This window comes from Poecilia reticulata, linkage group LG7 (assembly GCF_000633615.1).
Source record: "Poecilia reticulata strain Guanapo linkage group LG7, Guppy_female_1.0+MT, whole genome shotgun sequence".
NCBI lineage: Eukaryota > Metazoa > Chordata > Actinopteri > Cyprinodontiformes > Poeciliidae > Poecilia > Poecilia reticulata.
In genome coordinates this window covers 15983383-16008114 of record NC_024337.1, presented here as the reverse complement: position 1 = coordinate 16008114, position 24732 = coordinate 15983383, and the positions used below count along the sequence as shown (strand labels likewise).

The 24732-nt window shown below is 40.7% G+C and overlaps 1 long non-coding RNA gene across 1 annotated transcript; it reads left to right on the top strand.

Moving 5' to 3' along the window:
* Window positions 1-519: 519 nt before the first annotated feature.
* On the top strand, window positions 520-24534 carry LOC108166426 (uncharacterized). The gene is made up of 3 exons (XR_001776777.1): window positions 520-1237; window positions 7954-8060; window positions 24523-24534. It is a non-coding gene; the product is annotated as an uncharacterized LOC108166426 (long non-coding RNA).
* The last annotated feature ends 198 nt before the right edge of the window (window positions 24535-24732 follow it).

The following is a 24732-nucleotide window of genomic DNA, read 5'->3' as shown; positions in this document are numbered from 1 at the left end:
AAAGAGAAAGGAAACAAGAAAACAAAACTGGACATGAGCAATGTACGTGTGGAGAGAGACAGAGATGAAGAGAGAAAGGGAGAGAGAGAGATTCAAATTTTGACCTATAGATGGCAGTGTTCTAATACAAAGTAGAAGAAGAGAACCTGTCACTGACTTGGGACTGTGTGCTGTGAAGACAAAGTCAACTGATGGGTAAGACGTGTTCATTTTTTTGACGTGATGCGACTACTGTAGAACTGTGTCCATGTTACATCGCTTTGGTCAGGCAAAAGAACAATCAAGAATAAAAATGCAAAAAGTGTCCGGTGCCGAGTTGCTGTAGCTGCAATCTAAATGTTACAACACTGGAGCGTCAGTCCGAAAGTATTTTTGTTTCTGTCAAACAATAAGGGAAAACTTTGAAAAATGTTTCACCTCTTATCAAACTAAATCTTAACTAGTGCATCTAAAAAAAAACAAACATATTCATCTGTGTTTAGTAAAGCTTTTATTTCAAGGCGATAATTCAGATTTATTTCTTGCATATACAAAGTTTTCAAATTACGTACAAAATGTGTAATTCTGGGCGGAAACGGTTAACGCCGTAATGAGCTGGAGTGTGAGTGGGCTGGGTTTAGGCGCGCTCTGTGCCAATGGCAGCACGCGCGCATACACGCGCACGCAAACACGCAGCTTCAACACGCCGCTGTACTCGGATGGAGCCGCCAGTCTTCTGTGAGTGTGAGTCCGGCAGAGCCTTGTGAGGAAGCCACGCTGCGGGTCTGCACCGACGCTAACACGCTTCTTCTTCTACCGGCGGGTGATGGCGAGCCTGGCTGCGGCTTGGAGGCTCGCACCGTAGAGCCGCGCCGGAGGAAGGCTGACTGCGGAACCCGGAGGAATGCACCGCTGCCGCACTGACACGGTCCGCTGAAGTTGACGTTACAGGAGGTCAGTTCAGATGCTGACGCCCGGGCTCTGCTGTGAAGTTTACGCGCTGCATTCGCAATCAGCTGCTACGTCCAAGGTGTCCACTTTGAATGAATGACGCCACCGCTTAACAGGTCCTTCCTGCAGAGAGGCTACCCTGCATTAAAAGGGACTGAAACAACTGACACTGCATTTGTGATTTCCCTTACAACCTTGTACTGAGCGCATTTGGAATCGTTTTTTTTTTTTTTTTTCCTTCTTCTTTCAGTGGATGTGAGTGGAGCGCATCAACAACTGCCAGGAGATCCAGTTTAAAAATGAAGAGGTGAGTGATCACCTCAGTTGTTTCGGATAAATCTGCCTTTATGGGAATTTTTATTTGCTGGAATCTCACACTGAGTGCCACAAAACAGCCCCTCTCGACACTGCAGGAGAGCTCATTTCCGACACTGCATAGAGACAACCGGGAAGAGACATTTATCATCTCTGGCTGCGGGCTTTGATAAGGTGGCAGCCTGTTTTACATTGTGTCGGTGCCACAGCTCACACTCTGACGCCCAAACAAACGTTCATCACACATAGTCTTATTATGAATCAAACCTTTACAGCAGAGCAGTAACCTGCAGATTCGGCACATGGACCAGAGTCTTTTCATATTTGCCTGGCTGTCTTTTATGTTTTATGTAAAAAAAAAAAAAAAAGAAAAGAGAAAACTATATTTTGCATCTTCATTCATAACAGTTAATACAGGTTTAGCACAACATGTAAACACTATTTATTTTTTCCCTAAAATCATTACATGTATGACACAAATTCCATTTCAATTGAATTTGAACTCAAACACCTGATTATACTTGATGAGAAACAGATTGTGTCATCACCTGAACCCAGCAGCAGTGTGAAAAACCAGCGGAGAGCGGGCAAAGATACAAGAAAACCGGGATTGGAAATCCTAATTTCTTTCCAACTTTTCCTACTGAGACGAGAATTCAGGTTTGCAGCATTCTTGGCTCTTAAATTCTTTCGGCATGTGCTGCCCTGTTCAGTCTTCGAAGATTTTACTTCCTTTTGCTTACAGTTATCACAATCCTGCATTCAAGTGATTCTGACTCATTGACCTCAATCAAGTAAATCAGACTCAGAGTCCATTCAGTTGACAATTTTAACTTGCTCTGTCAGGCTGTTGACTTTGACCTGCTTCCCTGCAACAAGTGAGCCTTGAATCTGAGACAGAAATGATTTTCTAACTCATAAATATCTTCCTTGGTTTGGCCTCTCTGGATCACTAATCTAGTTCACGTTATCAGACCTCTGTCAGTTGTGTTATTACATTATTGCCCTTTACTGTCATCAGCGTAGAGCTCCATGGACGGCTCCAGACCTCATCTGTCCAATTCAGCCGATGCACCTACAAATCTTAATTCTCTGTCAGACTCCCAGTGTCCTGGTGAGCGCCCATGACAGTGACTCCAAAGAAAATAAATGTTGTCTTAAGTAGAAAATTGCCTCGCATTTGCATGAAAATGACTTGCATCTGCCGCGGCTGATGGGTAGCATATTAATCCCTCTGCCCTTGCAATCAAAACCAGTTCCTTCCTGGCAAAATCACATTTTTGGAGCCTCTGAAGCATGACCCCCCGCACACAATTATTTTAATATCCATCTCAAAGGGACACAGCCTTGCGTCTCCCCTCCCCAAAGCAACCGCTAGCTAGGGAGGGGGTGTCATGCGGCTCCCTTTAGAAGAACAAACTAGCTCACACAATTGTTTAGATTATAACATGCTGATTATGCTCACCTAATTAACTCCAATCTAATAATGAAAAAGAAGCAGGCTCTATGCATTGTTGCTCTCTCAGACCAGCTGAGCTTTTCAGTAACTCTTATATCATTAAGAAACTATTCTTTGTCTTGTACTTGGATTTTTTTTTTCTTATAAACCCTCACTAAGCTTCAGTCACTCAAATTTACCTTGACTTTTAGGCGTTTGTGCTATTGTTGACAGGTTTAATGAACCAACATAAAGGAGAGCAGAAGGATTGTTCTTTCTAAATAATTCTCTTTTTTTTAAAGCGGTGCCTTTGAAGTCTTTCTATCCGAGATTGCCTTTCGTGAACCTCAACATCACACGTTGATACGATCAATAAGGTCAACCTTACTGAGCTGGGTAGAAATTACTCGGACTGGGCTTGTTTTCCAAAGTTGCTGCAAGGAGCTGTAATATCTTTCGAAGCATTAGTTTACTATGTGTCCAGTAAAGCAGTTTGCACTAGTCTGTCCAGATTTACCAGATTTACCATTGGAAAATATTTCGTCTTGCTTGGTTAAAATGCAGAGTGATGACTTTATTTATAGATCTTAGTCCTGGCAGGATGGGACTGGTTTTCACCCCTAAAATGTCTTTTTAATCACCATTACTTCATTTAGAAAAGTGACCTTTACTGCTGTAAGAGCAAGTGCTTCCCTAATGGACTGCAGACTTTCTGAAGTCTGTCATAATCCTCAGCTACCACTGCCACTATCAGCATCCATCAGCATCTGCGACAAACTCCGCTGGCTCAAGAGCGTCCTCTGTTGATGAAGAGCAATGAGTTGTGATCGTTTACATTCCACAATTGGACTTTGAGTTGAATTGTTGCTTATTTTCTGTGTGCTGTCACAGCACTGTGGTCTGTGTTGGCAGACCACCACAGTACTCGCTTCTCTACGGATTCCCCCCCTTAAGGCAGAGAGGCTTGCCACAGTTCAGCTTGAGAGATTTTGACAAGTTGCTACGCATGCGAGCAGAATCCTTGACCTATTTCTTAATGAGTGAATGCTGCAAATGTGTTCAGCGGTTTTGTATTCTGAACGCAGACCCGATTTCTCCCTAACCCCCCCATCATCATTTGCAGCAACCCCCGCCGTCCCAACTGTCTATTTGCTTCCACATGCACGCAAACATGCACATAATGGAGCTTTTGTGGCTTCAGTGACTCTTTCGCTGATAGATATAGGTCCTTCTTTCCCGTATCTGCTGGAGTGTGCAAATAGCAAAGTGTTTGTTTTAATGCCATTGGCCTCCCGTCTTGGCTCTCTGCAGGCTGTTTATCTGAACCTCTCAACTGTCCAGCTGTCACAACTGAGATCTCAATCTCCTTGACCCACACACGCTCAGCTCATTCAGCCTCGTTATGTACATGTTTGTGTCTGCGATCTGCACTTTGGTGAGTGTAAGCACGTGAGAATTGACATAAACGCAGATCTGGGTCTGTAGGTGACAGTGAACAAATGGAGAGCAGCCAGAGAGGATGCTTAGTCAGTTCAGTTTTTAGAAGGAAAAAAAAAGCAGAAGATCACAAATAATTTATTTCCCTATCATAGCCCAGTGCTTCTTGTTTATCTGTTAATTGTGACAATGTCACTAAAATCTCTCCACTTTTTGGAATCAAGTCTTAATTTGGAGATGGTTCCTGAAATAGTTGTTGATTCCAATAAAACATACTCTCATATTGTGTCATAACAGTCCTATTGACAGACAAAACATTGATACAGTAATCTACTTGAAACGGGAATCAGTGTGCTAGCTTCAAATATACAATGCTAAATATTACTTTTTATATTGAAATCTGTATTCTATTTTCCATTTTTCTATAGTTGTTATACATGTTGCACATAATTTTAACCTAAGGGATAAGATTCTGCTGCTGCACTTTGCAGGTTTTTAACAAGCTGCATTTACATTGACCATATAACTACACAATTTAACATTTCAAAAATGAATTGTAAACATGGCAATTTCGAAATTACTCGTTTATTAGTAAACATTTTTGGTGTTAGGATGAGATGGGTTTTTTTTTTGGTCAGACAGAAATKAGTTTATTTCGCAGAATTGCAATGGAAACACTTTTTTTGCATCACATGAGCCACTGGTGAGAACCACGAAAAAGACAACAGGAAGTAGTTGGAGGATCATGGCGTGGAATGTTTTATTGTGAGAACAAACTTCTTTACGTGTGATGCTAATTGTTTCTTATTTCATGAAAACAACACAATTGCTAACAGTGTTTTTTGACATTAGCGGAGACAATTCCTCTGCTTCATCATTTCATTTTGAGATTTTATTCACATAATCATCAGACAGCCAGTATGAGAGCATTGTTATATGATAACAACTCACAAAAAAAGTATTTCATGTTATGGTACTAACAAAAATAATGTAATTTGGCAATTACCTTATCTAATGTCTTTCATTTTAAACAGAAGTACAAAAAGTATTCCTCCTAAAATGATGTAACATATTATAGAAAAGCACTTGGCTATCTGCTGGTGGATGCATTGAGGGGATATGAATTTTTACCAGCCTCAAAAATCAGTAGCACACAAACCTGATATAAGCAGTGAACGCTCCACATTTTACCACTGCAAGGTGGTGTTAATGGCACTCTTAGGTGTGAAGGTTTTACCATGGAAAGTTGGCTCAGAGTTAGATTTTTGCAAAAAGTGAATAAAGCTGTTAAAGGAACCAGTGTTTTCTTCAGAGTTCATTCAAACTGCTAAACTGAGAGAAATTGTTTTATTTGCATTGTTCAAAATCTTTCAGTGTTTTTGTACTTGGAGGAACATTTATCTGGTTTGTTTGCTGCTTCACACAACAGAATCTTATCAGCACAAACCCASTTGGTGCCAAAGGGTCTCTGATTTGGTTGCTAATCCTCTAGTGAAGATGAACCCCTCATGTTTTCAACATACATATACCATAGATCTGTTCTTCAGCTTTGATAATTTTCATACAATAACAGATGTTGGAAAACACCACAGGGTCGCATTTAATGGTGTTGTCATGCTGCTGAAGCCATTTTCATCATCTTGAGTAGCTGTGTGTGCAGGCTTCAGTGACTTATCCAATCGTTGAAACCGTTTTAAATTGATGACTACAGGCCACTACATTGTTAAGTAGCAGATTGCCCAGTATGAGCAACACATGGCACAGAGTGCAGAAATCAATGCCACTCTGCATTTCATTCTTTCATGATGCACAGTGAGACTGGGGACTTTTTGAAAAACATTGGGCAGTTGAAAAAGAAAATGCCACGACTAAAGTGGAAGTTCTTACTATCCCTAGGCTCCTTCCTGACATGGAGCTGTTACCTGAAACCACATGTTGTGTTCACTTTTTACTATCTATGTTTTTTGTTGTGATCTATAAGTATGTCTAAACTAGGCTGTTTAAAAACTAAAAAGTCCAGATAAAATTCAAGGGAGTCTTGAGGGCCTGAAAAACGATGAGATGAGTCTTTTAGGCATTTGCTTGAGTGTGCATTTATCTGGGTTGTGATGGGACAAAACAAAGATAAAAGACATAATCTAGATGTAAAAAGTCCTTTTTGTTTTCAAAAGGAGTGAATTTCATCTGTCCGTAAATGAAGAGAGAAATAAAGTTTCAATTTCTCAAATATCTTTTTTCGATACATATTTATCCTTGGAAAATGAAAAGTTATTTTCTTTTCAGGGAACGAAAAGATTCCCATGTTATTACAAGTTTGAGGTAAAATGCAACGTTTTTACAAAGATGTGGAACTTGATGAAATTGCTAAAATTATTTCTATTGCTGCAAAAGTAATAAGACATATTTTAACATTCAGATGTTACGTTTGTTAGTTTGATTTTGCACATAGTTTGAACTCAAAGAACAAAATTCCATCAAACGCAGTTGTGGATTTCAAGTGCATTGTGCACAGGATCAGTCAGCTGAATTTATTTTTTTTTATAAACACAAGAAAAGCATCAGAACAAGAGAAAGTTAAGAGAAATATGTACCATTCTTCCTTCAGTCTGCTAAACAATGCACAGCTATAGGTGTAGGAGGGGCAGAGCTACTCATGTGCTAAAACACCTGAATTGTTTTTTCTCTTGAGAAAAAAGCAAGGGAAATGTGTAGGAGGATCCTTCTTGTGACTCATCAACCGACAGGGCGCAGCGACAGGTGGGGGAGCGGCTGCAGCTACTTAATCCCCAAAAACACAGAGAAAACCATAATCACTCTTGGACTTTCTCGTTAAAAGCAGGTTAAACCATAGGAGCACATTTTAAAACCCTGATATGCCATGACACTAGTAACAGACTCATGTAGGAGTCAGTAGGAATTCTGTAAGGAGAAATTGTCTCCTCATCCTTGTCAGACTGGGAGAAGAAAGCAGCCTGTGTGTCAACACAGACAGTCAGCAGCCAGCTTCAAGCTTCATCAGAGGACGGTTAACAGTCCTCCCTCTGCCTGGTGCTGCTGTGGCTGGTCCAGATCCTGCTCTATCTATTGATGGCAGCAAGTTAGCACTGAACCCCAGAGTGCACTCTGCTGTCCCAAAGGCCTGCCAGCTTGCTGAAACAAAGGCTTTTGTATGGCTACTAAATCCAACAGATGGAGAAATGAACAGTAAATGAAAGTGGAGGGAAAGGGGGAATAAAGGAATTTAGCGAAGCATGTTTGTGGATAGGCATTTAGGCCACTCCTTTGGGAAGTCTAACACCCTCACAATGCAGGACTGGCACAACCTAAATGTTTCCTCGTTGATATGCAGCAAAAAGCGGCTTCAGGGCCCCTGTGTGGAAAGAAGGAGGCAGTCTACTCAGGAGGGCTCTCCAGGGCCTGGCAAGCCTTTTATTAAGATGTTAATAGCATTGCCTTCATGACACATTTCCATGGGACGGGATCCGTCTCCTCCACCGTTCTTTAGTACCTCAATCTGCCTGCCACAATCATCAGTCTCTCTCCTTCACATAACAGCCTGTTTAGGCATTCAGCCCCATCTCCACATTTCGCTGCCCAGGCACTTTCAGCTTTTATCTGATGTCTGCTGTCACAAGCCTTCCTATATTTACCATGTGTAACAAAATTACTCGATGCCAGCGATAAGGGCAGGAATCCTGGCACGGGGACCTGCAGAATAACAAGTCTGGTTGTTTGTTTGTCACCGATCTTCACGCTGGCTGCAAGTCTGGCTCTCACCTCTGCAAACATGAGGATGAGGGCTTGTGTGATTTCTTTTTTTTTTTTTCCTCCAGACCCTGTCAGGTGGCCGCCTGTTTTCTGATCTCATTCTGCATTCCCTCGTGAAGTCATCTCGCAGTCCTAAAACTGCTCCCAGGCCTGTCCAATACAGCACAAGCAGGTAATCGGCAAAAAAGAGGAGGAAAAAGAACCTTAAATTCTTATGTAAATACACTTTGCTCTCTTTTCATTTAAGAGATTGAATCCATTGTCTCAAGCATCTTTGCCTTTCACACACATTTGAATACAAGTCAGTTATAAGTCAGTTCTCCTGGCACCATAAATAATCAATTTGCTGGTGTCATGGGAGGATGTGCATTTTTGTTTGGTGGAAATTCAACAATAAGTGAGCAACAAAAGGGAGCGGGAGAGAGGCAAGAGTGGGAGGGGGCTTTTGTTGAGCGCCAAGGGGCATCTGTCAGGAGCAGATGACAGTGTGCATGTGTGGAATTCGTGGTTGGCTGCGTGCGTTTGTGTCCATTTTCATTCGGATTTGCTTGGACAGTGTGGCACATGTGTAGTTTTTTTGCGTGACTGTGTGCAGCCCATGTATGGGGTTGGCAGTGCGGACCACTATGTAGCATTGCCCACACTGCCCCCTGGTGATGAGGATGCCCCTGCCTGCCACTGTCACCATGGTTACTGCTGGAAAAGGGGTGCAGACATTGCTTGTCTAGTCAACTCATGTGCCATAAAGGAGCCCAGCCAACAACAGCTTTTTTTTTGCTCTACTATGTAAACCGCAGCTCAGTTAGAGTAAGAACCCTTTCAACTCAAAGGGGCCTGTTATGGCCATTACCACCAGCTATTTGAAGCATTTTATAATGTTTAGGGAATTGCCTAATGTGTTGTTTTTTTTTTTACCCTATGCTTGTGAAATCCTGCAGGTCAGTATATTAACATAGATTTACAGATTTATAAAAAAACACTCACATCTCGAGCTTTTTCACATTTTGTCACTTTGCAACCACAAATCAATGTATTTCAACATAAAGCACTATAAAAATGTACAATTTAATTCATTCATTGTTTTTCTTTCTTCGCTTGTATTTAGTCGGTGTACAACCACTTTTCATTGCAGTTATGAACCATCTTTTGATTTGTTTCCACCTCCTTTGTACATATAGATTGAGAAGGATTTGCCCATTTTCTATGCAACAAAGCTCAAGATTTAGATTGGATGATGGGAATCTGTGAAGAGCAGTTTTCTTACTTGGGTCATTGCCGCAGATGAATGTTTCTATCCAAACCTTTCAATTGTAGCTATTGACTCTATGCATGGGGTCTTTCTAGAGAAGATGACCCTTCCATTTTTGTTCCAGGACTGCCCTGTATTTAGCTTCATCCATCTCCCTATCAACACCTTTCAGCTTCATTTGACTTGATGAAAATCATCCCGACAGCTTGGGGGGCTCCAGCCACAGTATTTCATGATGGGGGTGGTGTGTTCAGAATGATGTGCAGCGTTAGTTTTCCACCACACGTAGTGTTTTACTTGCAGGCTGTGAAAGGTCAGCGTTGGTCTTATTTGTCCATCTTTTATAGGTCTGCTGTGTTCCCTGCATGGCTTGTGGCAAACTGCAAATGTGACTTCCTATGATTTTCTTTTAAGAACAGCTTCCCTGTTCACACTCTTTCATGAAGGTCAGATTTGTGGATAGCACAACTGAAAGCTGTCTTGTCAACAGATTCTCCAAGCTGAGTTGTGATTCAGCTTGGAGATTGGTACTTCTGCCCCTCCAGAAGTACCATAGGGTGTTAAAGAGGCACYATCATGTAAAATAGACTTTTTCTGCATCATGTTATAATGCTATTTCCTCATCAAAAACATACCTGGCCTTGATCCTTTCATGCATGTTTGAGAAATCCTTAAATCTCCGTTGACAACCATTCAGCCCTGCAAAATGCCTGGGTGGGTCTAGCGCCGCCTTTGAGGTGCAGCTCCTCCTCAGAAGTGCTGGTTCCAAGCTACTGAGCGTCTGCCTTACAGAGCAGCCCTTCACGCTACCTCACTCGGTTCCTTTAGACTAGCCCACAGCAATTGGCAAACATCTGGTGGCACTGCGCATCATATGAGCTCATTATGGGAGATACTTCTCAGTACAATGCTGGTAAAAAATGTTGTTAAAGGGTTAATAGTCGAGTGATGACTCGCTGAATATGAAGTTTCAGAAAGACGGAGTCTCTTAATGAGACAGATGTTAAATTATGAAGTCAAATTATTTGTCATATTTAATGTATATAGCATTTTTATAACAAATGAAGGTAACATAGCTACTGGATTGTGCTATAAAATTATTGATGTGGCTGGAAAGCACATACTTCCCCTTTAACTGCATAATCCTCTCATCATACTCTCAGTTTAACTGGATGGTATGTGTCCAATACTGAAAACAATTCACAGATATTAATGCATTTTGCATTTATTGTTTTGAATGTTTCTTTAATTTGACTTGCAGGGTAAAATTTACAAATATTTCTTCCAGTGCGCTCTATTGCTCGGTAACATGTAGATCTCTGCACTTGTTCATGCTTCAGTGATACCAGATTTTTGGTCAGCTATCTGTGTGGAAATCTTCTTTCGCTGAGAAGCAGAAGCCTGAAGTCATATGTAGCTTTGACCGAGCGAGGAGATGGGAAGAAAGGAAAGAGGAAGGGAAAACAAGGCCCTCTGAATTCATCAGAGTTAGATGGCAAACAGAAAACTCTGTCTGGAAAAGCTTTCCGCTCTCATTTCTTCACTACAGTATCTTGTTCTGTCTCTTGTGCACACACATCGTCTTGATTAAGTTTTTCCACAGTTGTAGACCAAAGTAAAGAGGGATAAATTGATGATGAAAGACCATGAAACTCATTCAGCTTCAAAACATGGAATGTGGCTCATTGCGGAAACTTGTTTCCCAGAAGTGTCGACAAAGGCTTAAAGTCAAACATTTAAACAGAACGAGTTGACTTCGTCTTTCAAACTTGCGTTTATGATTTTAAAAACATGTCCATGTTTTCTGACTTAAATTTTGGTTCAACTTGTGAAAGTACTTGGGTTAATGTTGGATGAAAAAAGTTCTGACTAACGCTACTGCCGCCGGTCTCTGCAACTCCAGACTCTTTACTTTGGCCGAAGGTGATTTATTGTGTCCAGGCCAGGGGAAATGAATTTTCCCTTGGGATAACATTAATGTTTATGCATGAATACATGACTCTGATCCACACACAGAAGCCAGTGGGAGAAAAAGGATGGAAGGCAGCTTGTCATAACACCTAGAGAGTCTGTGAAAATGTACAGTTACTTCATTTAACCTCAGTTTTGATGTAGATTTATACATCATAGTCAAGGTTTTAAACCGTAATAAGTAATGTGGAACCCTCTCTTTTGAAAACAGCTTTTCTTAGAGCTTGTCCTGTCAATTCAAATTGAGAAAATGGCCATTACTGGTGGTGCTGCAAACTTTCCTGTCACAAGTTCTTGCAATATTAAGATGCTGGATTACTTTTAGGTTTTGTGAAGTGATAACCTTGTCTGGGGACATATGTTTATTCTATTAGTTTGAGCCCTAAAAGCACAGATAAGTGACTTAAGTTTGAATCTTGGTACCAAGACATTCCAAGGTAGTTTCAAAATGGCAAGACTTTTCCATTATGCTGCTAGCAACAGTTTTCTCAATCTGTTTGATTGAACTGACCCCCAATAGCTAAAATCATCAAATACTTGAATCCCTCTCTGTGAAAACAATTATAACTGCCTATTTTGATAGTTCAAAGACCAAATATACCTTACACAGTGAAATAGTCTTCAAACCACTGCAGTTGCTAATATCTAAGCATTACCTCACCTCCAGACAAATTTTGAGAGATTTGAGCAAAGCAAGTAGTGCAATGAGAGGCATGGCCCAGTGTGAAGATGACCTGTGGTCAGGATAAGAGCACAGTTTGACAAGTTAGTGACGTTGTCTCGATATTTAGCAACTTTCAGAACCCTCTAGCCACTTTCAAAAATATGACTAGGGACAAATCTAACGACTTTTGTCAGTGTTAATCTTTTGTGGCAACCTGAAAGCATGATTGGTTGAAACACATGCCTTGAAACACTTAATCTTTTGTGAAAATAATAAAAAAATTACTTAGGTTTTCCAGAAATGTCACTAAAATCTTGTCTTGTTCTGGTATACAAACACCTTGTATGGTCTTGTGACTTGGAAGTATTGTTAAATCCCTTGCCATGACTAATCATAGCAACGTTTTTAAACTCTCAAGTTGGTTCTATCATAGTTGAAGTTGGATGTTGTTTTTCCATCACTCTTACTTTCTACTGGACTTTTGCTATCAAAGGGAAACTGCATGTAGTCATTGGAACAGTGGGAGCTCGCCCACATGGACACATTATTCTTCCCCTGTCATCATAAATGAAATGGGAATCGTGACAGCAGTGTCTTTGAGAAACTTTCAAATCAAATAATTAGTGCAGGATAAATGATGTGATGCGATATCATGCAGGGCCAAACACAAAATCTGAATTCTCGACATTCTCCCACATCAGCTGCAATGTCAGTCAAGAGCATTGTCATTTCTGGAGCGTTGAAGGGAAGAATGAATCTGGGCATCAGAGGCAATTATCCAGAGTGTGACAGCCGAGGCTTTTTTCCGGCATAGGACTTAAAATTCCTGTATTGTCCATAAAGATGCTGATTAAATATGACTGCTCCGAAACATCTGCCTGCCTAAAGAGAGGCACGAGGTAAAGAAGGGAGGAGTGAGAAAAGTGATGAAACAAGGGACCAGGCAGGTTTATACATGAATGAAATGAATGAGCATCTTTTCTTGTATTAATCTGCAACAGTTTGGAATTAATATACACTTTGGGTGAAAATGCTGCTGAACATTGTTGGTGTAGAAAGAGCATATTGGATATTTTTTTAGATAATATTGTAGATATTGGAAAATCTGGATTACCCCTGACTTTTAACACTTTTTCCTCATTGCAGGAGGCGTCTCTGAACTCGTAGGTATTATGTTTACAATTAGGTAATTTGCACCAACCTCACTGCCTGCCACAAGTCCACCCCCACATTTCTCAGAAAACATGCTCCACCTGACAGGGGTGAATAGGTGAGAGGAATTTGCATGTTATTACAAAGCAAGCACGGTGTTTTGGGTGTTGTTTTTGCAAACATCGGATTAAATTAGGACCATTTTTTTTCTGAGTGGTGTTTAGTCCTGTAATGGATGCTTTTTTTGTTGTTGTTTTTTTCTTCCAAATTTACAAAGAGGATAGGTTTTGTTTTACTGAATAACAGACACAGCATCAACCCTTTCTTCTGCTTCGCTTCATTCTTTCCCGTCTGTTTTGGGAGGTTGGAAGTGAGACAAACCGTGAGCTGGGTGGAGGCGCGCCAGAGGGGACTGGCAAATGGCTCAGATGCTTCCAGATTATGGCACATGCTTTAATTCACCTGCATTTTGAGAACTGCAGGCTTAGATCTAGTTTGCATTCTTTATCAAAAATGTGAAAAAAACCCGGAGAAGGCGGTATACCGGATACGTGCTGCCACTTTCTTAGGCATGTGTTGGTGAGAACACACCCAGTTCTTCTCACCGCTATGTAAATTTTCCATGGATTCCTTTTGTGCAGACATTGACGTGCCTGATAAAGGACACCTTGGTTTTGTTTATTCTGCCAAGGCTACAGCGTTTGTGGGTTGTGTTGTACAAAGCATTAGCTGCTTCAACGGCTTAAGGTCTGAAAAGCTGAAATGTAGTGTGTGTGCGTGTTTGCCTGGGTCCCCGAGGCACTGAACATGTGCAGTAGCTCTGTGTCAAGGTAAACAACCCCACCTGTCTTTGAATGCTACCGCTTGACGCAACAAACGAGAAAAGGGGAAAGCAAAGAAAACAACACAGACTAAAGTTCTCATGAAGCTTCTTCTTTCAAACCCTACCAAAAGAAGCTCTTTCTAAAATATGATGCTACATATAAGCGGCTTGTGGCAATAAAGGACGCTTACTGCAAGAGTTTATGAATGAAAGTAACAGAATTATGACTTGTGAATGTATTAATAGCTTAGATGTATGACTTAATCTTTCTGAAACACGATGCAACAGAAAGGTGTCATTCATGAGCTTCCAACGCACTAGAGACAAAAAGCTGTCACTGATAATGCTTGTCAGTTAGATGCTGTAGGTAGATGAAACAAGAGGATGACAACGCAATCATGCATATGTGTGTGTGTTTGATGGTTGTTCGTAGAGACAGCCTCAGTAAAATCTTGTTGCAGAGAATAGAATGAATATTTCTTACTCGATGTTCCACCACAACTGTTCAAATATTGAGGAGTCATCTCAGTCGTGCTCAAAACTCCCAGTTTCAGTTTGGCATTGGCTGGTTACCGGTATCAGGGTATACAAAGTTCTTTTTAAAAGTATTTTTTATGAAAGAGAAAGTTTCAAAATGACTAGAGTTGTATCTGTTCGTAGGAGGCATAGTTCTGGTGATACTAAAAAGGTACATTATTTCTTGTTGCATAACTCAGGCACTGTTGTCATGTGACTACATCTGGTGACATAAATGTACACTTTTCTTCTGAGCCCTGAGAATCTGATAATAGGCTGGTATCATGGGAAGGCTTGAAAAGTTCTGGTCTTAAAATTCCTACATTTTCCATAATCACATAATGTTTTGCTGTTTAACACGGCATGAAACTGGATTAGAAGTTGCATAGTTACCAAAGTTTTCTCTGGCTGCCCAGAGATTAAACAGATTCTGATCCTCCCCCACCTGTTGCTGCACAATACTACTAGTTAGCTGCCTTGTACAAACTACAAAAGCACCTCTTTTGCCACCCATTACTCTTATGAAAGTAACACAAAGCTACAGTTAGGAACCTGCGGGCAGTCGATCTGTGAAACAGTCAACTGCAAGCTGACTACCTGAGCATACAGCCCAACTAATCATTTTGGAGCTGCAGTCTCCCAGCCAAGGTTCGGTCTGACAGATTGCCCCTCCCCCGCTCCTTCCCCACACAGCTCCATCAGACTAGCGGCAGTAGCAGTTACCTGAAACTGCTGGGCTTATACAAGCTACTTCTCAGTTCAACGCTCCTAAAAATAGTTTTAGACGGCATAATGGAAAGGCGTTGTCATGACACATTGAAGGCAAAGTGTTGGAAAGAGCACAAGCTTCTTGTAGAGTCAGAGGACAATTCAGGGTGTCAAATTTCTTTTAAGTTATGCAGAGAATGTAGTATTTTTTTTCCTCAAGTTCATTAAACTGCAAGAATGTCATTCCAGTCTGAGTCTACTTCCAGTCCACAGAAACACAGCATTGCTGCAAAACAATGGAAGAAGAAGGGAGGTGTGGGATTTTTTGACTTATTCTACTGAGTCATACAGGAAGAGAGGGGGAAGCTGCAAGGGAGGGTCGGAACAGGAAGGCAAAACTGTTTTCATGAAAGTTAAGAGAGCTCTGTGGCACTGAGAAGAATAACTAAGTGATAGTGTTTGCACCAGATTGAGTACAGAAAATTGAAGGCTGGGAAACGGCTCACTCCCTCCCTCGCCACCCTTTGATCTCACAGGAAATACAGTACGTGTTGTTGGTTTGAAGTGTGGCCATGAAGAATAAAATGAAAGTGGACTCAGTCACTCACAGTCCGTCCAAGCCATTCTAAAACAACAGTAAACCAACCACCAAGTGTCCTAATTAGCCCACTTCAGCATGTTAGCGAGCCCCAGCTGCTCCTATTTATGTTGCTGATGAAATGCTGAATGGGGCTTTTTTCCCCCTCCTTGGTTACGTTTTCTCGAGGGTAACAAACAGTTGATTTAATCTTTTTTTCCCTCCTTCCTGTTATTGCACTTTTTTGCTGGAGTATGATTATATGTTTTCATCATTGCTGATGCAGTTTATAGGGTAACAGCAGCAGGGTTGTTTAGTTTGGCTGAAAGAGAGCCTGCCAAGTACCCCATTCCATATTTTTTCTTCGTCTACCCACCAATTGAGAAATGATAGAGTTTTGTGATAGAAGGAAATACTCAGACTGCCCACTGCTGTGTTTCACAGACTTTAGCGTCATACCCGTAGGTTCTGCCAAAAACATGCTAATTGTTGACTAGAATTGAAATCTCAGTTACATCCCTCAGATGGATGAATGGAGACTGGATGACTTGTAGCAACCTCCTTTTGCTGCTTCGCTAAACCCAGGGATCTCTGTTAAAGTGGTCGAGCCGCAGCGTGGCTCACTGAGCTCCATCATCTGTGTGTGTGGTCTGAGAAAATGTTAATACGAGGAAGAAACTGCCACAGAGAAATTCCTCGGTTTGGCTTAGTTCATACTGACCAAGCATGGGAATGCTCTTGAATTGGATTTTTCTTCAGTTAATACTGTGCTCTCTGTTCATGTTTTAATGTCCCCCGGCCCTCATATTTCCTCTCTTTAGAAGGCGTACTGGATGTCATCATTTAACTGGGGTCTAACATGTTGGTCACAAAGATTATAGCAATTCCATAATCAAGAGCTTAGTCAAAAAAAGAAACAAAACATTAAAGGAAGAAACAAGACAACCAAAAGTCGTGGACAAGTGAGTAATGTTGCTATGTTTACAATAACCAACTTAGGGTATTAGTGTAAAATATATTTGTCAAAAAAAATTGCGATATCAAAGTATGATTGCAAAGCAAATATAAGTTCACTGAGTGAAGATGTACATGGTAATTTATGAAGTGAGGAGAAAGAGCAGAAGGGTTAAGACTCAGCAAACTGGCAACCTAGTGTTCCCAAACTACCTGTGATTAATCACAGTGGCAGATGACCACTCATGACAATGGCCGTAATTTGAAATCCTAAAAGTAAGGACACTTGTGTCCAGCCATCATTAACTTTAACAAAAGATTGTTTGATGCTAAAAAAGCTCAATTTAAGCTAATGCTACAACACATGTGGTGAATTAGTGCTACCTTCTTTCCTCCTCCCCCAACCAAAAACCAGAATTCCAGTTGTTTCATAGTCTTCGGGCAACGGGTGTTTCCAACAGATATTGTATTTCACAATTGATGAGAAGTTGGTCCTATGTTCCTCTATTTCTGCCATGAAGCCATATTGATGATCTTTGTAGCAAAAGTACTCACTCCATCCATTTTTGGAATTGTTACAATCGATCGCACGTTCATTTGACAGATTTCAGTTAAAAAGTGTTTTTGTTTCAAGCAAACAGTCTGTCCCGTGATTACTGTGAAAAATGATCCCACTGTGCTATTGCAATTCATCACCCGTAAATGATAGTGGCCACATTGTAAAGGCTGATTGTGATTTATTTAAGTCGCATTTTTTAGGTTTTGCCTTGCTCTGTTCCATGTAGTCCCAGCTGACCTCACTTGCTGGGGGAAAAAGCTTCACAAAAAAGCTGATGCTAATTTTACCATCTCACTAACAGAGATTTGTCTTTGATCAAACATAATTCCCAGAAAACCAGTGTTGCATTAATCTTAAGAAGAGGCTGTGCTTGTGAAAGTGATTTGGTGGCTAAACCCAGGCGGGGTACTTCACTAGAGAGCAGTTTCTCTAAAGCGCTTTATGCTAGTACTTCTCTTGCCCAACATTTTACATACAGTCAAATCAATGCAGGAATTACAGTCCATTTCTTGCTAGGCATGGATTTAGATAATTCCCATCCCCTATAAAAAATCACACTCCTCTCTTTCTGAAGACCTACTTATGCACATCCAAGTGTCTGCGATTACATCAATTCCTTACTCTCCAGAAACATCGAGCCTTTTTGCTTTAGCGGCTATATCAAGATGTAGCATAGGAGGACTACTAACAAAGTCATATGAGGCTCAGCAGCCACATATAAAATATGTTCTCCAGCATGTGTCTGCAGATTATGAATGGCCCGGCTGTCTCGGTGTTAAATCTATCACAGAGCAGGGGGACTGAATCAGAAATCTCTGGCCTGTGAAAATGAGTGTGAACCACTTATTCCCAGGTTCACTGTAGCGGACTGGCTGGAGTTGCTCTTCATACTGCTCTAACTCTCATGGAACCTGTGAAGTATAGGAATCGCGCATATGTTCTTTGCCACAATCTCCTAAGTTATTCACCTCAGTCTCATTTCAGGCTGCAGGAGTTTCCCTGATTCACCAAAAATGTGTCAGATCATCAGCTCTGAGTCACTGAGAGAAGACAAAAGAGGAATGTGTAAGGAAGAAATACAATTCCTAGGATAGGACTAGATTGTGGGGTGCAACGTCTTCCAGTGTTTCTTGACTGCTCAGGTCTTACAAGGCCTTTTTTTCACCCTTGTGCCCTTGTGGCTCCGAACATAATGAGAATTGGACCTCTTTTCCTTTCCTTCTGATCCTTGGTTCTTTGTGCTTTATCACAGAGGTGCTCTGATAAATGGATGCACCCATCCCTGGTGTACAATACAGTACAATACAATACACAACCTTCACAGAAACACTGAATGAAATTACAAATTGCTTGGTTCTCTGCCAAAATGCTGTTTTCATCAAAGACCTTGTAGGTCACCATGACATTCCTTCCTTCCTTCCTTCCTGCTCCCTTCTTCCTATCATCCCAACACAAGAAAGTGAGGACAATTATGCTAAGTGCAATATGTTTGCTTCTAGACTCTTTTCCACACCATGACTCTCTGCATTTGTATGATCAAATTAGATTTTTTTTTTTTTTTTGTATAGAGAGTAAGAAAAAGTGTTGGACCTTTCTATAAGCCAGCTGAACAGTGGTGTGCAGCAGTAGGCGAATGAGTGACACTATCCTAATTTCTACAGCTAATTTTCTGGAATCATATTAACAAGACTTAGCAGTATGTGTGGTGACTTTTTAAAACATTTGTTTTAAAATATTTCACGGATAATTCTACAATCCTCAATATATGTGTATCATGTGCTCAAAGTAGAGTACAGTTCTTTAATAAATAGCAGCCAAATATCCTGTCAGAGGAAATAATAGTCTCTTCTAAAAATATTTGAAAGCATTGTTAGAAAAAAGCTCACTATGGCGATTCGCCTGCTCTAAGCACAGGGGCTCAAAGGAAACCAGCCAATGCTTTAGTTTCCACCGTGTCCCAGCCAGCACTGCATCCTGTACGGAGGTTCACACGGAACAGCCTGGAGGGCATGCATGTGTGCTTCAGCTCGGATCCAGCAAGGCCCTCTGTCACTCAGCCAGCCTGCTCTCTGAGCTTTGTGCCATCCTATTCACTTGTGTCCTGGCATAGCCCTGCAGCAGCTGTTGCACTCCAGAGGACCGTCAGGTGCATTTTTATGCACGCTCCGAGTGACAGCACCGAGTTAGAAAAAGTACAGCGGCGAGCTCTATTATTTATACACATTGTAAGTCCGAGCTAGGTTTGCATTTAAATGTGTTGTAGGTTTATTCCTTAGTCGAGTTTTGAATCAACAGCTTTTCAACTGTTTCAATTGTTGAAATAATTTCACAGAAATCTTTCTTAACCACCCTGACAGTTTATGTGCTCCTGGGATCTTGCTCCTCTTCACTCTGCTGATTGTGAACAGGTGGCCATAATATTACATATGTCTCATTTCAGTGGTCAAGAAGCCACCTTTTAAGTGTTGCTGTTGCGACCGTGGCGGGTTTCGCTCCTTCCTCGTGCTTGTGGTCTTCTGTGAGTCTTTGCCGTAACCAGCACATTCTGCTTGCTAGGCATGCATCCTTCTGAGTGAGTAAGCACCCAATTTCCTCACCACATGCTGTTATTGCCTCTCATCCAAAGGGAGATTGGGCTAAGTAACTAGCTGCAGACTTGATTTTGTGGTGCTTTATCACATTTGATGAAATTAGAAGGGCCTCTATTAGGCAGGAGGTAGAGAGAGCAGCAGACGGAGGGAGCGAACAGGAGAGAGGCTGAGCCCTTTGCTGCGGTGTGATAATGCATCTGTTATATGTGCCTCAGCGGAGACGTCCTGAAAATAGACTTTAATGGTCYTCAGACGCTTGTGTGTGTTTTAGAGTCAAGCTGCATTATGTTCAGGGTTATAGCAGGTCCTGAACACCATGAGGGAAGATTTCTTCCTCCTGTTAAAGTTTACAAAACAATTCCCAAAATATATTTTATGTTTTCCAACATTCTCATTTAATAACAAATGCATGGAGTGTTCAGTTTGTATTGTTAATTAATCCACTGATGCTGATTTCCAGCTCTTTATTGAGGTCAGATCTACTGTTTTCAATTTTATCGATTTTAGATTTTTTTTTTTAATCTAGCTGGGGAAAAAAAAAAGAATTTCAAGATTATAAATATTCATACATCAAAGCGTACAAATTTGTATGATTTTATTTTTTATGAAACTTTTAAAAAAAGTGTGTCACAGCATACCTCAGTTGAAGATAAAATGTTGACCAAAAAGTTGTGGAAATTCTTAGTTCTGACACATTTAATGAATAGGAAAAAAATTCAAGCGAGGTGAATTAAAGCTCTGGGAAATGGATGTGGAGCTTCAGTTTTGACCTTTGGTCATGTAAACAGAGTCATGCTCCATGATGCTAGTTCTTTCTTGATGTTTTCGCTGTTGACTCAGATTCTGTCTAGGCTTAATCAGACTTGCATGTTTAGGCGGCTTGACCAGTAATCGAATATGGTGAGAAAACAGCGAAACGGTCAGTTTGGGGACACGAAATGATGTTTGTACATTTGAAGAAGGTGAACAGGTCATGGAGCGTATACAGATTAGTTCCCTGCCAATCTTTCCAATTCAATTAATTAGAGCCATGTGTTTTAGATAATGTCGTCAAATGTGTAGCAAAGGAGCAACAGGTCACGCTGAACACAACTCCCAACTTGTACCACAGCTTTGAAGGAAGGAAGAAAACGACAAGTGATGGCTGAAATTTCAGACTTCAAGTGTGGTCTTAAGAATTAAAAGTATTTGTCTTGCAATGAAAGCATAGCAATATGTTTACCTGAACAGAGATTTCAATATAAAAAAAATTGTTCTTCTGTGTAACTGTGAAGAATTATCACTGACATGACCAGAACACCAGCTTCTTCCCACTTTCTGAGGTCTGTGCTGTACAAATGGGCATGTTTTCCACGGTTAGCCACAGTAAGAAGTTAATTCATGTTTGTGACCTTAATGTGAACAAAAAAAAAAAAATCAAAATCGTAAAAAAGATGCATACAGAATTCATATAAACTTTTTAATCACAGCTTCTGTCAGATTCCCTTGGGTACTCATGTCTGTGAGTTGCTACAAAAAGGCTGATCTTAAACAAAAACTCAACAAAAACAAGAAGTGCGAACGCAGCAGAAAATCTGTTAGTTTGGGAGCCTTAACTCCAGCTGCATGAATTCCAGTCATTCCTATTACAACTGAACTCTCGGCTCACAACACTCTTTTATGTGATGTTTGCATTGCAAGATGCACAAATAGCATTGGCCTCGGGAAGTTTTGTAGAATATTATCAAGATTCAAACCATGGAGTTAAATTAATATTCCACAGTCCTGTTAATTGCATTGACAGCTAATTGATTTCATTTGCAGCAAAGCAGTCTTTCTGTTACATCACAGGCCCAGTTGTCTTTATTCCAACAGATCCCAGTCTCACCTCATGAATATTGTTTTATGTAATGCTCAAAAATAACCTCTGTTTCCCCTGTTGTATCTATAATATGAGTTTCTTAAGATATGTATGCATACCAGGGGAATCTTTTAATCGAGTTTTTAATGGTGGAGATGACTTGAAGTGCGTGCGTCCTGCTGGGTTTCCAGTGCCTGGCTCTCCGTCAATCCAGAATGGCCTCATCCCTTCAGCCAGCGTGTGATTACAGAGCTGCAGGCTATATCATACAGTCCTTAGATGAACAGTAGCTGGAAAAATTGAAGGGATTACTTTGACTGACAGGATTTCCCAAGAGGTTTTCATCCCCCCAGAAAGTCTTATATAACCATTTTGGATTTTGTCTGGCGTCTGCTAAGTAAAATGACAGGTCTCTGTGTTTAATGAGTGGCTGTAGCGTACACTTAGGCCAGGGGAACAGTCCTATCTAGATTTTTGTTAACTTTTTTTTTTTTTTTTTTAAATCCACACCTCTGTAACCCTTTTTCCTCTCACTCTGAAACTGACCCGGCTCTCACTGCCAGTCAGGCGGTGTGAATTTGCACCGGATAATAACGGATGTACCACACCGAGTTCTTGAGTTGTGGCTGCCACTGTGGCTGTATCAGCTTGTTACCCAGCTGGAATACTGACTGCATCACTTTTGCCTTCCTGCCTCCCTCCCTTCCTTCCACTCCTTTTTTGCTATTTATATAACCATTTTCTCTTTACTGCTCGTATATCTTACTTTCTGTCATCTTGCCAAATTTTACAAGCTGGCACAAACTGTTTTTTTTTTTAAATTATTTTAATATTATTTTCTTATCTGATTTAGATTTCCCCTCTTTGCTTCGCATCCCCCCTTCATCATTTCCTGATCCCTAAATCCCTCCAGCAGTAAGTCGCCTTGACCACAGTTCCGGGCTTAAGCACTATGATCTTGATGAGACAAATGATTAAGAGAGTTGCTAGGGAGTGAATGAATGCATGTTGATATGTACTTACTAAAACGGAAGCCATTTTTAATGTTATCTTTATTAGAACACTTAAATGCAAAGCAGATCCCTTCGGTGGCGCTTATGCGAAGATGTTGCATGATTATTTTGCTGGGGACAAATTCTATTGCTGCTTAATTGTGATTGGGCAGAGGCCAAACCAGCAGAAAAGTCAAGTCCAGGGTTTGTTTACCAGCCTGCAGCTCAGGGCAAATAGTTCCTCTGCAGTGGTAAGCTGCTGATAAGAAAGCATTCATATAAACAAAACTCGTGCACCAACAGAAATGCCTACAATATCGCCGCTGGTGCTTGCAAGGACACACGAGCTCACAGGTCATCCTGAGGCTGGATCTTGTTGGATTAATGTCATCTCTGTGTTCTTGAGTTGGTGTCTCCCACAATCCAGGCACATTAAATAAATTACAGTATGATGAAGTTCGTAAATGAGAATGATTCCTTAGAGATTGATTATATATTCAAAGCATTTCTTTCTATAATTTTGTTGACTAATAACTCAAAATTAACTCTCATGGAGAAACAGAATATGGCATAAGACTAAAGAGAGGATTTTGAATACAGAAATGTTCAGTCCTAGGGAACACAGTTGACTTGTTCAGCAGATAGCTGCTAACATACGCCCACTTGGAGGGCAAACCAGAAAACGGTCATGCAGAGGAATCTGGCTGTTCTGATTGCTGTAACCAAGCTTATTAACGGCAAGTTGATATGAGGGAAAACTTATACAAGCAAGAGGAATAACCACAGTCTTCAGTGGGTTGTTGAGCAATGCCTGTTTGAGTTTAGTGAAAGTTTAACAAGAGGTTTTACTGCTGCTGTAGTCAGAGCCACCATACACAGACGTGTCCCGAACATGGGCTGCATCTGGTGAAGCCACTCCAGCAGCAGAGACATCTTACCTCTGACGAGGGGAAAAGGATCAGATTAGATTTTGTTTTCAATTAACAGCAGGACTTTGCACCTCCACACTCAATCAAAAACACCAATACCTGATCTATTGATCAGTGTATCTTTGTGCTTGGGAATCAGTGGAGTACTGTCATAAAGACGAGGAACTCATCTGACCTAACTGTGCAGATGAGCTAGAGGCAGACATAAAAGCAAGCTAGTCTTCTTTAAAACCTCAGCAGTACCGTTATCTAAACGCCACAATGACACGGCAATTAATGCAAAAGGAGCCCCCACCAAGTACTGCATGCATATACTGTCTTGTGCAATTCTCTGGGAATTTATGGTTTTCCATTAATCAGTTAACAAAAGTAAAACTTTGAAAAGAATCACTCACTCTAACTTTAGATTTTAAATGCTCTTTAGATATATTTGTCAAGTACGCTGGCGTATGTTGGTAATGATCTAAAGTTTATCCTATATAATTGCTGTACAGCCTGTCAAACTGACTAATCTATTTATTTCCATTAGTTGCCGATTCAGACCAATGCCCTCTGGCTGTTTTTTATTATTATTTTTTGCACCTGTTATCTGCTGTGCCAGCCAAGTCCATTTCATTTCTCTGACTCAGTAACCCTTAAATGTGTTTGAGTTTAGAAACTGGCAGAAAGAAGTCAATTCAAATGTAGAAAATGCACAACTGCATTTTTTTAAATTGTTGCAGTTATAAATATTAGCTTGGCTAAACTTCCTGAAGTGTAACATTTAATTTGGAGTCCCAGTTGATTCAGTTTTAGTTGCATGCTTCATTTCAACAGAGCCCGCTAAATACTTTATGGGACAAAATTACTCCCATTTTGCCGGAGCTTACAATATTGTGTGCTGCGGCTGTGTTTGTCCTTATCGTTAATATTTTACGTAGGGAGCTGCCACTCACCAGTGCAGTCTCACTCCTGAATGGCTAATGGCTGCTTTCAGTTTACAGTGCTAACATCAGCACATTCACGTTGAATCTTTAAGCATTGCGGCATAACAAAACCTTCTGGCTTTCCCAATTGTGACGACATCAGAACTTGCCTTCAGTTTTCATGAAGGAAGTTCTCAATCGTAGAAAAATGTGAAAATAATAAAACCTGTATTTGTGAAAACACGCAAAGAAAAATTTTCTGGAAAATATTGAATATTCTGTTACACCCCAATCTAGTTTACTACTAGTAGTTTACTACTACTAGTAAACTAGTAGTAAACTACTAGTTTACTACTAGTAAACTAGTAGTAAAGTAGTTTACTACTAGTTTACTACTAGTAGTAAACTAGTAGT